We start from the raw sequence: 14,913 nt of genomic DNA on the forward strand, positions 1-14,913 counted from the left end.
ACCCTCGCTTTACGATATGCAGCTTAATCGTCACATTTGTTACGACACAATATACATTTTTCTTATTCAGATTTATTTTGTACATCAAACAAACTTTGAAGAATGATCTTTGTTTATTTGCTAAGAACATAAAGTTGTTTTGTAGAGAGCTTGTTTGAGTTTTTTTTTTTAATTATTCTTTCTGCTCCGTAAGCCTGCCATTTTGGGAAATAGATAGTATGCGCTTGGCTAAGAAGCTCATAACATTGCCATCCGGAAGTAAAACGGACCAACACACAAAACTGTGTTAATCCATGAACGTTTATAGATAGAATGCGGTTGGCCAAGGAGTTCACAACATTGCCATCCGGAAGTATAACGGACCAACACACAAACTCTGTGTAACCATGAACTTTTATAGTCGGGTTAATACAGTTCAGTGAGCATTACTCATAAACGCGGATGGCAAAAACAATAACAAAGACCTGAGTGACGTCATCTTCGAACTATCTATAGATAGAATGCGCTTGGCCAAGGAGTTCACAACATTGCCATCCGAAAGTATAACGGACCAACACACAAACTCCATGTAACCATGAACTTTTATAGTCTGGTTAATACAGTTTAGTGAAAACAACTCACAACGCGGATGGCAAAAACAACAACAAAGGCCTGAGTGACGTCATCTTCGAATTATCTCTAGCCTGACACTGACCAAAACATGACGTTAAAATGCCTATTCTTTGGCCACAAAAGAAATCAAATCGTGAGTTGTATTCAATAGTTCAACCAATGAAATAACTTGTTTCCTTGAGCTCTACTAACGACAACTCACTAGACGCTACAGAAACCTTAAAAAATGACGTCAAACTACGGGTCCGAGAGTGTTCTTGTGTCAGGCTATAATATGTTAACGATGGCTACGGTTCTTGTGTCAGGCTATAATATGTTAACGATGACTACGGTTCTTGTGTCAGGCTATAATATGTTAACGATGGCTACGGTTCTTGTGTCAGGCTATAATATGTTAACGATGGCTACGGTTCTTGTGTCAGGCTATAATATGTTAACGATGGCTACGGTTCTTGTGTCAGGCTATAATATGTTAACGATGGCTACGGTTCTTGTGTCAGGCTATAATATGTTAACGATGGCTACGGTTCTTGTGTCAGGCTATAATATGTTAACGATGGCTACGGTTCTTGTGTCAGGCTATAATATGTTAACGATGGCTACGGTTCTTGTGTCAGGCTATAATATGTTAACGATGACAACGGTTCTTGTGTCAGGCTATAATATGTTAACGATGGCTACGGTTCTTGTGTCAGGCTATAATATGTTAACGATGGCTACGGTTCTTTTGTCAGGCTATAATATGTTAACGATGACTACGATCAGACACGTGTAAAGACTTTTTGACTCATAAAAAGGCACATCATGATATATTGATATATGAATTATCATTTTTTTAAAATATGGCATTAACCAGATAACTGCCGTACTCTGAGAAAAACGTGTATTTAAACATTTGGGCAAAGAAAACTCGTCCTTCAAATATGTGACCTATCGTCTGAAAACGGTATCATGTCGGAACGAACCATATGCTTAGAAGCCGAATTAAATGTTAAACTGGTCAAAAATGTAAATTCGCACCCAAAAATACGGTTTCCATTCTCCTTAATAAAACATACAAACTTAACAAAAGTCTGATATTTCTGACTATAAATTCAATTTTCAACATCTTAACTATCTCGAATTAATACCGTTTTGAGGCGAAGGGTCACATACTATATGATCGATCTAAATGACCCTCATCTTGACGAAAAAAAAATTCTTAAACTTTGGACTGAAATGAAGACTTTGCGAATTCCAAGGTTGACAGACTTTGCCCCCGAAATGACGGTCATTTCAATAAATCGCTATTTAATTTGAAGGACGAGTTTTCTGGCCAAATTTTTAAATACATGTTTTTCCAGTGAATGTCTGTTTGTTGATTAATGAATAAAGATGTTTTATCATTGTATTTCGTGTTTTTCTTGCGTAGATTAGATTATAATGGCCTATCCATTTAACCGATGGACAAATTGAAAGAACATCGTCTAAATGAATTGCTAAAAAAAAACCCTTTAAGCCTGTAATCGTATATAGTGTATTTTTGAAAGAAGAATTTTATTTCGAAAACATTAAATGTTCACATGTGTAACATCAGTAAGAGAAGAAGGAAAAGAATATTTTAAAATAATATTTACGATGAAAAAACAAATCAAATTAAGAAGAAGGAAACGAAAATCGGGAGAAGAAAAAGTAGTAGAAGAAGAAAAAGAAGTAGAAGACGAAGAAGAAGAAGAAGTAGTAGTAGTAGTAGTAGTAGTAGTAGTAGTAGTAGTAGTAGTAGTAGTAGTAGTAGTAGTAGTAGTAGTAGTAGTAAGAAGAAGAAGAAGAAGAAGAAGAAGAAGAAGAAAAAAGAAGAAGAAGAAGAAGAAGAAGAAGAAGAAGAAGAAGAAGAAGAAGAAGAAGAAGAAGAAGAAGAAGAAGAAGAAGAAGAAGAAGAAGAAGAAGAAGAAGAAGAAGAAGAAGAGGATGATGATGATGATGATGCTGATAATGATGATGATGATGATGATGATGATGATGATGATGATGATGATGATGATGAGTAGGAGGAGGAAGAGTAGTAGTAGTAGGAGGAGAGTAGGAGTATGACGATGATGAATAAGGTTGAGGGTGAAGAGTCGGGAATGGAAAGAAGTAATCAAAGGAAGAAACATATGAATGGAAAGAGGAGGGGAAGAAACGATGAGAAGAAAAAAAAAAGCGGGGGAAAACTGTAGTCAGTCGTAAATCACAATGTCTGTTCCATTCTATAAAACCTCAAGAGAGTTCCTGGACATACGACTGATGCTCTCCTCTTACTTAAGATCTTATAACATCCGCTTCCCGGATAGATAGTATGCGCTTGGCTAAAACGCTCACAACATTGCCATCCGGAAGTATAACGGACCAACACACAAAACTTTGCGTAACCTTGAAGGTTTATAAATAGAATGAAGATGACGTCACTCAGGTCTTTGTTGTTGTTTTTGTGCTGTCCACTTTTATGAGTAATTCTCACTAAACTGTATTATCCAGACTATGAAAGTTCATGGTTACACAGAGATTTGTGTGTTGGTCTGTTATATTTCCGGATGGCAATGTTATGAGTTTCTTAGCCAAGCGCATACTATCCATAAACTTTAAAGGTTACACATAGTTTTATGTGTTGGTCCGTTATACTTCCGGATGGTAATGTTGTGACCTTTTTTAGACAAGCGCATACTACCTTTCCTGTCTTTAAAAAGTATAGCCTTGTGGAGAACATTGTGCTTATTTGAGTCAATTAAAAAATTGATACGGCGCACAACTCTACTGAAAGATTTGAAAAATAGAAATGTATTTTTTACAGATAGATAAACCGATAACTTGATTTCCTTTTATAATTTAAAGTCAGTTTGAAAGTTCGTTAAGTCAAACAGATATCATAAAAAATTTACCGAAAACACGAACACCTCATGACCACACCCTCAACTCTATCCTTCGAGTAGAGTCCTTACTTCCGTTGTGTTATTTAGCGGTGATCAGTGTTATGTAGTAGTGTGTTCTCATTGCGTGTATGTTTATGTGTGCGTGTGTGTGTGTGTGTGTGTGTGTGTGTGTGTTTGTGTGTGTTTTGGAATGTGGATGCGTGGAAGAAAAAAAAAAGGGGGGGGGGGTGTCCATCAAGTAGAGAAATTCCTGAGCAAAGGGGGGGGGGGGGGGGTGGAGGGGTGTGTGTGTTTGCTAGGAACTGTCAGGTTGGCATTTTTCAGCAAATCGTGGCATTCATAGTGATATAATTCACTTGATCACATGATGGTATTCGGATATTTCACCGATTAACAACATCAACTAATATTACTGCTGATATTACTGTCGTTTTTATGCCATCGATGTGATAATTATTACCCTGGGAAATATTTAGTTAAACGTTTCGGCAAACTGTCAATTGGTTCTGTCTAGGTTCTAGCCCGAACAAACCAAAAGTAGACAGATTCGGGGACATGATATTTTTCATGTCCGCTTCAGATTTTCATTTGACCCATAAGTTAACTAAAGGGGAGACATTCCGAAATCTCCTACATCCCCAGTATACATTCAATTTGTATTTTCACCGTTGATCTTTAGTCAGGCGTTTATTTATTCAATTTGTCATCATATAAAAGCGTTTTAAAAACTCTAGAGCAAACCTTGATAGATTTGTGAAAGTTTAAAATGTCCTAATTTGACCATTGTTTTGATTGTCGGCCGCCATTTTAATCTGTGAATTATTGAAGGTAGTGCAAAGCACTCTCAAGTAAAGCGTGATAAAGACTTGCGACTTATTGATATTGATATCTACTGACTGATAAACTAAATCATGCCGAATAAGCATGGCATCGACGACAAGCACATCGATTAAAATGTGCATCTAATCGTAGTAAGGATAATCAAGAAAATGATTAGAGACTTTCAGCAGATCATTTTGGACTTAGTATTAGACTTAAGACATATCTATCACATCATCGCTGTCCTATTTAAAATTGGAAAACACCATGTGACGTGTGCAAAATTTCGGTCACGCATTCAAAACAATAGTCTGGCGGCACGTGCTCCTGCCTTTGACCGCTCACCTTCCATAGCAAATTATAGAAAAAAATATCCATTAAAATGTGGCTGTCGGGTGGCAAAATAAACACATACTCATAAATACTCGATCGTGCATCAAATAATGTTTAGATATTGATATTTTATTAAACAAATGGTGAAATTTATCAAAAATAAATGTCAATCTATATTTAGACCCGGGTAAAGTTAATTATTCAAAAATGAATGCGCTTGTGTGAACAAAACAAGAACTATCTGTAACCTGATTTTCAGAATGATATAGACATATATGTTGAATTTAACTACATTAAAATTTTTATTTACACATGTTTGTTTTAACTGAAAGTGTATTATCTATAATTTAAACAACAAAGACGGAAGCTCTTTTTTGGGCGCAACGTTGTCCGGCTTCTAACGTTCCTAATCAGCAGTCAGCAGCAATGAACCGGAGACCAAATAATTCAAAGGTACGGTTTCATTTTCAGTGTTTGAGTTTGTAATCTGCATCGATGGTTTTAAGAAAAGGTAAATATTTAGTTCAATGTTAACACGTAGTTAGTAGCTTTCCGGTCTTTAACTCTGGATGTTTCACTCGCATAATTCTAGAATGCTTTGTAGATGTTTTTCATCTAGTCTACGATTCACTTCGCATTGTCAGTCACTAGTACTAGAGTCCTAGTAGACATCTCCACTTACCGAGATTCTCACTTACCAAGTTGACGTCTCCTTCGCTCATGTCTGCTTCATGTTCAAGCAGTGACTGATTCTGATACTGTTTGAGGAAACACACTTTTCATAATAATAGGTGGATAATAGTTTTATATTGTCGTGTTGTGGGTAACAGCTACAATCTAGAAAGTCTTGTGTATCAATTCAATCATAATTTAACCCCCCCCCCCCCAAAAAAAAAAAAAGAAAAGAAAAATGCAGAACCCCCATTAGTAGGTTGGAATGTCAACAGAAGCAAAAATAAAAAAAAAATTAAAAAATCAATAAGTAAAATAAAAGAAATCCCATCTGTCGTAGTACGTGGCTTTCACCACTTTCAACTGGCAAAAGTCTAGCCTAGTCGTATTATTCACTCTCGCCTTGTCCTTGCAATATGTTCCGAGTTCGGAACAACCTTTAGGTCTTTTGATACCTGCCGACGTGCACTTATTTGAAGGTCTGCTAATCCAATTCACTATTGGCTCATTGCTGCAATGGCTTTTTTTTAATGACACAAAATTTTGCCCATAACAAAAATATTAAACTATGCCTATAATAGCATTCATATGTCAGACCTGCATATATGTACACGTCGATACCTGCTCATTGCTGGAAAAGTAACAAATAAGGGATCCCTGCTACTGACCTTCAATATCTTAAGTTATTTGCAGGAGTTAAGGTGGTAGCCGATTTGCCACACAATATTTTATTGTTGTTTTTGTTTTGTTTTGCTTTTTTGCTTAGAGTGAGGGGAAGGAATGGCAGAGTGGGGTGAAGGATGAAAGAATGAGAGGGGCAGGTGGAAGAGGGGAAAGGGGGGTGGGGAGGGAGATTAAAAAAACAACAACCAAATTCTCCTACTCAACCTCTTGTCGCATCTGTGATATTTGAAAGGTGTTAAACTATGACACTTAGCATCTTCTAAGCTGTTTCGCCTTATTTGAGAAGTGTGAGAAAGATAAAAGGCTTTTTATTGTAAGATGCAGGGAGGAGGGTCAAATTTAATTTCTATCCTGGGCCCCTCACTGTGCTATATTTTTTAAAAATAGTGTGTAAATTTAATGAGTGGTTTTAAAAATTAAGACTAAATAGGTGTGTGTTTGGGGGGAGGGGGGGGGGGGTATCGTTCGGCAACGAGTCTCCCCTGGTTCTAGAAAAACGAATATACCAAAAATGTATGAATGTTTGTGTGTTTTGAGGGGGGGGGGGGAGAGGGGTTGTTGGTTTTTGTTAAAGTTTTATACACATCCCTATCAGTTCAATCAATTTTTGGGGGTAATGATAGAGGGGCCTGATACTGCAGCTTATTACGAATTTACATTGGGTTGGTATTAAAAATAAACCTCTCTGATTACTTTAGATTACCTACTTTTGATTTATTTTTAGCCCATTTCTTTCATCACCGCCAGTAATCAAGAGTCTTAATAACAAGAAGCTTATAGGATTTTGTCATACATATGAAATACTATATATGTGAAATGTGTCTTATTTAGATTTTGCCTACAGAATGATAAGAAAGCTCTCTCAATTGATATTTTTTTTTACTTTAAAGTGAAATCAAGAGGCAATAATTTTTCAGTTTATTCGAATTGGCTACTGTGACCAAAAAGTTAATAAAAGAAAACATGTCTTCAATTAAATCTCTGATAAAATGAGATCTGACACAACGGTTTTACAACCTTGTGGTATCTGAGGTCTAGGTTCATTGTGTTTTCTAATGTTTTTATTGAATATAAGCAAAAAATTTAAGACATAGGCCATGTTTATATTATCAAAACACTAAATGGTATTTCACCTTACATTGAAATGTGTGGTCCTTTAGAGTCATAAGGCTCGTGGAACTAGAGTTATTCCTGTTTCTGTAACACGAAGCAACAAACTTTAACAAGTGCTTTCTACTCTCTGAATAAGTTTCACATTTACATATATTAGACCCATATATCTATTCAAACATTGCTATATTAATTCCAAATTTTCATTCAATACCAGAAGTTAAATAGATCCATTGAAAATAATAATGAAATGTGGTATTTATAGCTCTTGTTCATTGTTAGCTCTATGTGAATATCATTCAATGACTGAATGTGAGATGATATTGCTTTCTATGTTTCTAACCAAGAGAAAACGTTGTGGACTGCCATAATAATTCCAACTGAATCAAAAACTTTTTTTTCAGATTTAAATAACATAACAATCATGAGCCTCTGCATTTCTTGAGATATTGGTGTGCAGTCCTAGAAGTATTGCCCTGCCCACATTCTGGCAATTAACCAATCAATATTCACGAAAATGTATTATTATTATTATTATTATTATTATTATTATTATTATTATTATTATTATTATTATTATTATTATTATTATTATTATTATGTTATTATTATTATTCTTATTATTATTATTATTATTATTATTATTATTATTATTATTATTATTATTATTATTATTATTATTATTATTATTATTATTATTATTATTATTATTATTTTCATCATCATCATCATGATCATCATGATCATCATCATCATCATCATCATCATCATCAACATCATCATCATCATCATTATTATCATCATCATCATCATGATCATGATGATGATCATCATCAGGTATCATTATTATTATTATTATTATTATTATTATTATTATTATTATTATTATTTATTATTATTATTATTATTATTATTATTATTATTATTATTATTATTATTATTATTATTATTATTATTATTATTATTATTATTATTGTATTTGTTCTTATTATCATTGAGCCTTACCCTCAAGATTATCAAAATAGCTTTCAACTTTACTGTATCTTATAGAATTTCTCAATATTAAAAAAAATATTCTATAGTATTTATACAATCTCTCAGCTGTATTAACCTAACCTATTGATCCATAGTCTAGAATCTTGAGGGTGGCGATTAAGCAGAGAGAACAGAACCTTATTTTGCTTTCAAGCGTTTTCAAATTTTAAAATCTTGCTGTTACTTTTAAAGATTCTATTTAACTTTTTTTCTAATGCTAGTACAAGTTAAAAGCCTTAATATGAAGATCCTTAGATGATCTAAATTTAGACAGCTATCACTCCATGTCATTGGTTTTGGCTCCTGTCTCTTTATACAATAGATTCATATTTCCAGTGTGCTTATCATATACTTTTACATAGGGAAGTCAAGAAAATATGCCAAAAACTTGCTTTTTTGGTTTTGCATATGAATAAATTTTGCAATAATATATTTTGTTACAGTATATACCCTTTATCTTGCCAACATTTTCTATATTAGATATATTTTATTCTTTTCTTTCTTGTTCACATTTATCAATAGGCAGGATAAGAGTGCTGATAAAACTCTAATTGTAGCTGATTTGTAATATTAGTATAATTTGATAGATTGGTCTTTTGACCATGTAATGTTGCAGTTGCTATTGAAAATATGATATAATCTACCATTTGTTGTACATATTTCACTAAATGTAATATGTTTGGTTTGTTTTGTTTTTTTTTTTTTGTTTTTAATATATGAAAAATTACTTTATATAGTAAAAACAACTTTTTGATTTAAAAAAATATCATTACAGAAACCAATTCTAACATGTGTCATGGAGTCTGCACAGGAAGCAAACTGAAGGAGGGAAATGAGAAGAAGAGCAACTGGCAGCTTTTAACATGAATTGAGACTGTTAGGCTCAACGTTTATGTACCGGATATTCAAGGTATATATCTCAAGAAAAATAGGTATAATTGTAGATACATATAATTCCTTCAGATTATATCAGTTTGATAGTTTGCAACATGTTTCTGGCAATATAAATCAAGTTAACTGCAAATTATCTTGAGTTCAACTTGCATGGTAAGTTGGTATAAAATTTCAAATTAATTGATTCTGAATGCATACTTTTCCTTTATTTCATTTGAAAATTATCTGATGCAGCTATAGAGCAGAGAAAATAGGTTCATTAAATTTTTTTTAACAAATTGATAAAAGAAAGACAAACGTTTCTATTACTTTTTTAAAAGAAGATTTATTGACCAAAGCTTTTTTCTGGAGGCATTTAATCACACAATTCCCCCCCCCCCCTTCTCTTCACAGGATGAGAATACAATACCAACATACCTGTAGTGGAGATACATCTAATCTATAGATTTTGTGATTATCAGCATGTACATTATAAATGAAATGACAATAAAAGTGGTATGTATAAACTTGCAATATGTTTTTTAATAATGCTTTTTTTAAATTTGACAAGTCGAATATATATAATGGCCCTCAGATGCAGATGGTGGTAACTCCAATTGGCTGTTTGGAACCATATATTTTTTTCATACGGTACCAATCGAGTATTTGACTTCCTTTAAGCACTAACATTCTTACAAAATTTGTCACTGCCTGAAGTCGGTACCCATTCACAGTGAATTGATGGGGAATGTGTGTAACGTCGGGAGCAATATTCTTCAATAGCACTGTCACCTATCCAACCACTGATCACACTTAGTATTGCTTGACCTTTGTGACAAGACGAGACACTGTGCCGCTGAAACAAACAACTCATATTAGTAGCAGTGGTATGGTAGTGGTGATAGCATTGGTAGTAAAATAAAATTTAGCTTTTGTATAGCGCAATATCAACTAAACGTGCTAAAGCGCTTTACAAGGGGTCACTGGCCAACAGCAACACTTAACATGTAGGACGGGACATGACGTCTGTTAGGAATATTATTTTTTTTTTCGGACAGAGACAACGCTGTTAACGGCCAGGTACTCATTTTACACCTGAGTACGGTGAGATAAAGAGCCTTTTCCAAGGACTCAACTATGTGCCGAGCGAGGCTCGAACCCAGGAACTTCCGATCCGAAAGCGAGTTTCATACTACAAGACCACATATCCGCACAGTAGTAGTAGTAGTAGTTGTAGAAATAGTATATAAGAGGGAAGAAATAGATAGAGAAACTTGAATTGGCTCTCCTCTGGAGGGAACGTATTATAATTTGTTGTGTGTTCTGGATTGCTGTTTTTCCCAACTTTGTTGTGAACTGTTTTATGTCCGTGAAGCATTGTGAGTCCCTGTGGTGTGTTGTTTCTGCCTGTGTGTGTGTGTGTGTGTGTGTGTGTGTGTGTGTGTGTGTGTGCGCGTGTGATGTGTGTGTGTGTTTGTGACGTCGTGCCGGGTATAAAAAAGCTTCAATCTTTCTCTTTCAGCACTTTGATTCAACATGGATGATTAATAGTTAACCTCGTAAAATAAGTTTAAATCAAGTAGTCTACCGTGAGCGATTCCTAAACCCACCCACTTCAGTGGAGATTTTATTTTATTTTATTTTCCCAACGCGAATGAGATTAAAAACTTTTCACACCTCATTCTCATTGTGTAAACAAATTGAATGCGCATGACAAGCTGAAAGGTGAAGGGTGCATAGTTCGGGTCATTTAAATCTAATTATGAAAAAAATCTGGGTCATTTTTTTCTAAATAGTTAGCTCAGCGTACGGTCCGTATAAAGTTTCAAAGACAACTTTCCCTCAATATTAAATATATTATTGACAAAAACATATCCTCTTTTATAAATAACACAGGGAAAATAATCTAATGCAAGCGTTAGCTGAGAAAATTGGTTCATTGCTTCTTGAGGGACGCATCTCTGTGCGAACAGACACCGGAGGCCGAAGTCATCGTGTACTCGACTGACACTGGACAATAGTCTTCAACAGTCGTACTGTCACTTCCTTCCTTATGACGTATGGTAACTTAGTAACACTGGCTCTAAACTATCGGAACAATGGCTGACGCCGTATGAAATATTTCCCCGGCGAGCTTAAACGCGTATCCAGAGGTAAAAACCCCATCAATTTGATCATGTATTGACTTTTACACATTCTGATCACAAGGCATATGAAAAGGGAATGAAAAGTTCTAGCCAGCATGAAGAATAAAAAGTAATGATTTTCTTTGTTTAGAACCAAGATGGCCGCCGTTGCCGGGCGCGTGACATCAGACTATTGAATCCAATTGGAAGTTGTTACGGTAGGCACTTGCAAGAAGTAGCTCTCGCGAGTTGAGAACAGGCGAGGATTTCTGTTTCCGTTTTTGAGGGGAAAAAATTTAGGAGTGATTTTTAAATGCTCATTCTTCTTTCTCAGTGGAATGAAATGGCATGTATTATATATCATTGGAAAGGGCATAAAATTCTGCATACAATGATGCTAATATTATTATCTTCCTATATCATGATTTTGAGAAATCTTTGCGTAAAGAGAGTATATGTGTTTAAACGCTTATAACTTTTAAACCAGAGATGGTCCTTCTTAATAAAAAAAAGGCCTTTTGAGATACATATTAAAGTAGCTTCTCTAAAAATTTCAGAGCAAAACATGTTTGAACTCAAAAGTTAGAGCTCCCCAAAAAACAGTAATTGGCCTCGATTGTTTACAAAAGCTGCCATTTTTCTATACTGATTCACTTCCTGTCGTCTGCTGGGTTTGAGAGATAACTTCGTCAATCCACATCAAAACTTTACATCTTTATATCTTACAATATATTCCATTTATGGAAGTTATTTTTGTTTTAAATTATTTAATTAATTGGCGTTTTCATGTCCATGCATTCATTTTATAATTTACAATTCTCTTCCTTTTTTTTCCGATTGATTTTTCACTGTTGATTTTGACGTTTTTCATCCTTTGACGGACGTCTGTCCAATTTAGGGGAACGGGGAGCGGAAGTTTTTAAAATCACCTATTTTCGATCATTTTAAACACTAATACACCACCTCAAACATTTATCAGTCCATATCTCTGCTTTTATGAGGTCTATTTTCATTTTGAAAAGTTCAAAGTGAACAACTAAATGACGCCGATTCAGTGGTGTATTTGGTCTATCTACATGTGAATAAATATTTAATTGTCGACTTTTCCAAAATTCAAATAGGTCATTCATTTGCATGTCGTGATCTATTTTTCCTTGATTTCAGCTGTTTCAGCTCTAAACTATACCTTTCTCTCTCAATAAATAATTATTTTTCTGTTTGCAATGTATTACAGAGATGTTGAATTACCACATGTAAAAATTTAAAAGTTGTATCTGAAGCCGTTTCTGAATTATACTTGATTATCCATTGGGTTGCTGTGTTTTGGTCACATATTTTCCTATTAAGCTTCTATAGAGATTTTTCACCACATAAAAGGTCATAACTTTTTAACTAGTTGAGATAGAGCGATAATTTTTTCACTTTAGTAAATGTTTCACTCCCCTTTATTTTTCTACGCTAAATTAATACCGATATCAGTATTTTGAAAAATTCTTGCAAGTGCCTAGTTACGGGACCCTAAAGAAATTCATACATAATGCATTACATACATAGGTTTGTGATGAAAAGAAATCGACATAAATCAATAATTCTAAATGGTACTAACCTTTTTAAGCCAACTGCATCATAAATAGGGTGCGAATCGGACACAAAAATTTTGACAACAACGTGACAAACTTTTGCACTCGTCACTAAGGAATTCCCTTTCTATTATAAGTGATCATGTGAATAGATAGGTCTTAAGTCTAATACTAAGTCCTAAATTATGATCTGCTGAAAGTCTCTATTATTAGTTATAGGACTTGCGATCAAAAGAAAGTATACACATTTAAAATCGTTTGAAATGACACAAACGGTAAGGGGCTAACGAATATACAGTTCTCCTTGTGATATTAAACATTCTTGCGACATTGGTCACAGACTGTCCACCTGACCAATGGCACGTGCGTGTTGTTCTTAACTAAGTCGTGACATCGCGTAGATTAATGGGTGGTATTTTGTATTGTGTTTTCCTGCCTTGAAAATGTTTCAAGAAGACACGGATGGCAAAAAAATTAAGCTACACACTTCCTGTCCAGAGTAAGGGGCTAAAAGGTCATTTTAGCACGTGCGCGACGTGGTGAGCGAATTTCAGGTCAAAAACAAAAACATCAACTATCAGTAAACAGAAAGGCTAATGATAAACAACTCAGTGGAAAATCATTAGCCTACGCCAACGGATAAAATAGTAACGACGATTTCAAATGTGTATACTTTCTTTTGATCGCAAGTATATAATCTCTCTTTTTATTCGTTTGATATGTCCATCTTTGTACATTCGAGAGTATCGATTAAAATTAATATACAAAATCCAAATAATATCCAATATCATGTTACATTATTCATCGAAGTCAAATATTATGTTGGTAAGTTCTAATCTATGACACTCTTAAAAATTTATATTAATTGATTTTTATTTTTTGTCTCAAACTTTAGATTATTATCTCCGTTCTACATGATACGTGTTGCTGTTGGCCAGGGGCCCTTTGTAAAAGCTTTGAACACATGTAGTAGATGTTGCTCTATATAAAAGCTCTAGTTGTTGTTTTTTTTTTTTCTGTGTTAAAAAAAACCCATTTTGACACGGACCTGCTCAACAAACTTGTAGTTTATGTAACAAAAACTACAAAGACATAAACAAAACATTCTCACAACTCTTAACACTGTAGTAATCGATTTGTCTTATGAGAGTTTTACCGGGAGACTTTTTGCATGCACAATTTAGAGAGTATTGATTATAGATTATCTACCTTCCAAGTCAAGATAATCGTTGTGCCAGTACAACAATAAAATGCTTTTATTTTCCTTTCTTATAATGGCTACGCTCTAACGTTCACGATGTATTATTGTGCCACACAGTAGCGTTCGACAGAGGAGAATGGATTAAAAAGAGCATTTGGCATACACTATCAAACGAATCTATTATAAAAAAAATTGGGTTGGGGATCAGCGATGTTCCGTACAGCCTAGGTTAAATTTTTATCATGAAACGCAGAATTACTGGCATATCTAAAAATTATAAGACTATTTTTCACACATTGATATACGAGTAACTTCCAAACCTCCGTTTTAAAAAAAATTCAGGCTAATTATATCATCCCCTTAACTCTAATCAATACGAAGAAAATCTGTTAGGTCGTAATGCTCAGTCCTATGACATTCGATTTTCATTACGAGTATAACTTATTCTACGCAATTCGAGCACATCTACAACAAAAATTGATGACGTAATTTTAAAACTCTCTATCAAGTAATAAAAACTCAAGATTTGTGACATGCCCCCGAGCCCACCACAGCCAATTCGTGCCGATCTGTGTAAAATTCCACAAAACAGTAGTATGATAATTAAAATTGATAAGTGCTTGTTCTCGTAATATCCTTTATTTCTCCGAAAATGATTGGATTTCTCCATTAATTAACATTGGTGCATCTTCCGGATCGGTTTTATGGACATTTGCAACCCACATAATTCATTATCGATGCTGTGTGTAGTCTTCGTGTAGCAAGTACACTGAGTGTGTAGTCCATCGCAAAAATGTGGTCACAAGAAGTTATATTGATATCTTTAAGTCTTTGTAAATAAAATTAAAATTATAAAACAAGCGCTGATGACGTCCGGTCAAGATATAAATCTATCCTGATGGCGAAAGGCAAATAGTCAAATATGCCATATTTGTTAGGTCTGAGTTGCCTTTTCTTTTTTTTTCTTTGAAGACTATCTG

Source organism: Berghia stephanieae, chromosome 6 (assembly GCF_034508935.2).
Source record: "Berghia stephanieae isolate SIO BIC M18660-M18661 chromosome 6, UCSD_Bste_1.3, whole genome shotgun sequence".
In the NCBI taxonomy this organism is placed as follows: Eukaryota; Metazoa; Mollusca; class Gastropoda; order Nudibranchia; family Aeolidiidae; genus Berghia; species Berghia stephanieae.